Below are 2,500 nucleotides of genomic sequence, written 5' to 3' on the forward strand. Positions count from 1 at the left end.
CAATGGACATGGGAGGGGCAAGCTAAAACATATCACAAACGTAAAAAATAAGAAAACTAGTAAACGTCAAAAATAAGAAAACGAGGTCATATAGATCACGGTCCCGCGTCATCCTTGTCACGTGGCGCAAAAATATATTTAAAAAGGGGAATGCAACACGAGGACTTTACCAGGAGGTCACCCATCCTAGTACTACTCTCGCCCAAGCACGCTTAACTTCGGAGTTCTGATGGGATCCGGTGCTTTAGTGCTGGTATGATCGCATCCGACATGCAACTATCTCTTTGTTCCTTATGCTTGCCCCTACTACTACTACTACTACTACTACTACTACTACTACTGCTGCTGCTACTACTACTACTGCTGCTCCTGCTACTGCTGCTACTGCTCCTACTTCTACTACTGCTACTACTAATACTACTACTACTAGTCGTTGGGTGTCATGCGCGGTGGGAAAAGTCACAGAGGTCGTGACGATGCTCGTGTTGTCGGGGTAGAGAGGGAGCGGTGAAATTCTTGTGTTAAACTCGTCTCCGTTGTTGAGGCAAATGTGGCAATGGACACGGGAGGGGCAAGCTAAAAGATATCACAAACGTCAAAAATAAGAAAACGAGGTCATATAGATCACGGTCCCGCGTCATCCTTGTCACGTGGCGCAAAAATATATTTAAAAAGGGGAATGCAACACGACGACTTCCCAGGAGGTCACCCATCCTAGTACTACTCTCGCCCAAGCACACTTAACTTCGGAGTTCTGATGGGATCCGGTGCTTTAGTGCTGGTATGATCGCATCCAACATGCAACTATCTATTTGTTCCTTATGCTTGCCCCTACTACTACTGCTACTAATGCTACTACTACTACTACTACTACTAGTCGTTGGGTGTCATGCGCGGTGGGAAAAGTCAGAGAGGTCGTGGCGGTGCTCGTGTTGTCGGGGTAGAGAGGGAGCGGTGAAATTCTTGTGTTAAACTCGTCTCCGTTGTCGAGGCAAATGTGGCAATGGACACGGGAGGGGCAAGCTAAAACATATCACAAACGTCAAAAATAAGAAAACTAGTAAACGTCAAAAATAAGAAAACGAGGTCATATAGATCACGGTCCCGCGTCATCCTTGTCACGTGGCGCAAAAATATATTTAAAAAGGGGAATGCAACACGAGGTCACCCATCCTAGTACTACTCTCGCCCAAGCACGCTTATCTTCGGAGTTCTCATGGGATCCGGTGCTTTAGTGCTGGTATGATCGCATCCGACATGCAACTATCTATTTGTTCCTTATGCTTGCCCCTACTACTACTACTACTACTACTACTACTACTACTACTAGTAGTAGTAGTAGTCGTTGGGTGTCATGCGCGGTGGGAAAAGTCACAGAGGTCGTGGCGGTGCTCGTGTTGTCGGGGTAGAGAGGGAGCGGTGAAATTCTTGTGTTAAACTCGTCTCCGTCCTCGAGGCAAATGTGGCAATGGACACGGGAGGGGCAAGCTAAAACATATCACAAACGTCAAAAATAAGAAAACTAGTAAACGTCAAAAAAAAGAAAACGAGGTCATATAGATCACGGTCCCGCGTCATCCTTGTCACGTGGCGCAAAAATATATTTAAAAAGGGGAATGCAACACGAGGACTTCCCAGGAGGTCACCCATCCTAGTACTACTCTCGCCCAAGCACGCTTAACTTCGGAGTTCTGATGGAATCCGGTGCTTTAGTGCTGGTATGATCGCATCCAACATGCAACTATCTATTTGTTCCTTATGCTTGCCCCTACTACTACTACTACTACCACTACTACTACTACCACTACTACTACTACCACTACTACCACTACCACTACTACTACTACCACTACTACCACTACCACGACTACCACTACCACTACTACCACTACTACCACTACTACTACTACCACTACTACCACTACTACTACCACTACTACCAGTACTACCACTACTACTACTACTACTACTACTACTACTACTACTACTACTACCACCACTACCACCACTACCACCACTACTACCACTACTACCACTACTACTACTACTACTACCACTACTACCACTACTACCACTACGACTGCTACTACCACTACTACTACCACTACTACTACCACTACTACTGCTACTACCACTACTACTACCACTACTGCTACTACTACCACTACTACTACCACTACTACTGCTACTACTCGGGAGGTCACCCATCCTAGTACTACTCTCGCCCAAGGTCACCCATCCTAGTACTACTCTCGCCCAAGCACGCTTAACTTCGGAGTTCTGATGGGATCCGGTGCTTTAGTGCTGGTATGATCGCATCCGACATGTAACTATCTATTTGTTCCTTATGCTTGCCCCTACTACTACTACTACTATTACTACCACTACTACCACTACTACCACTACTACTGCTACTACTGCTACTACTGCTACTACTGCTACTACTGCTACTACCACTACTACTACTACTACTACTACTACTACTGCTACTACCACTACT

General features: G+C 45.9%; 3 non-coding genes and 2 pseudogenes across 3 annotated transcripts; all 5 read right to left on the minus strand.

Moving 5' to 3' along the window:
• Positions 1-147: 147 nt before the first annotated feature.
• On the minus strand, positions 148-267 carry LOC123416053. The gene has a single exon (XR_006615736.1). It is a non-coding gene; the product is annotated as a 5S ribosomal RNA (ribosomal RNA).
• A 409-nt stretch (positions 268-676) lies between these two features.
• LOC123415685 lies at positions 677-795 on the minus strand. The gene has a single exon (XR_006615390.1). It is a non-coding gene; the product is annotated as a 5S ribosomal RNA (ribosomal RNA).
• Positions 796-1,148: 353 nt separating this feature from the next.
• LOC123416556 lies at positions 1,149-1,254 on the minus strand (annotated as a pseudogene).
• A 359-nt stretch (positions 1,255-1,613) lies between these two features.
• Positions 1,614-1,732, minus strand: LOC123416872. The gene has a single exon (XR_006616469.1). It is a non-coding gene; the product is annotated as a 5S ribosomal RNA (ribosomal RNA).
• Positions 1,733-2,197: 465 nt separating this feature from the next.
• On the minus strand, positions 2,198-2,321 carry LOC123416564 (annotated as a pseudogene).
• Positions 2,322-2,500: the final 179 nt, after the last annotated feature.

The sequence above is a fragment of the Hordeum vulgare genome, unplaced genomic scaffold (genome assembly GCF_904849725.1).
Source record: "Hordeum vulgare subsp. vulgare unplaced genomic scaffold, MorexV3_pseudomolecules_assembly, whole genome shotgun sequence".
Classification (NCBI taxonomy): Eukaryota; Viridiplantae; Streptophyta; class Magnoliopsida; order Poales; family Poaceae; genus Hordeum; species Hordeum vulgare.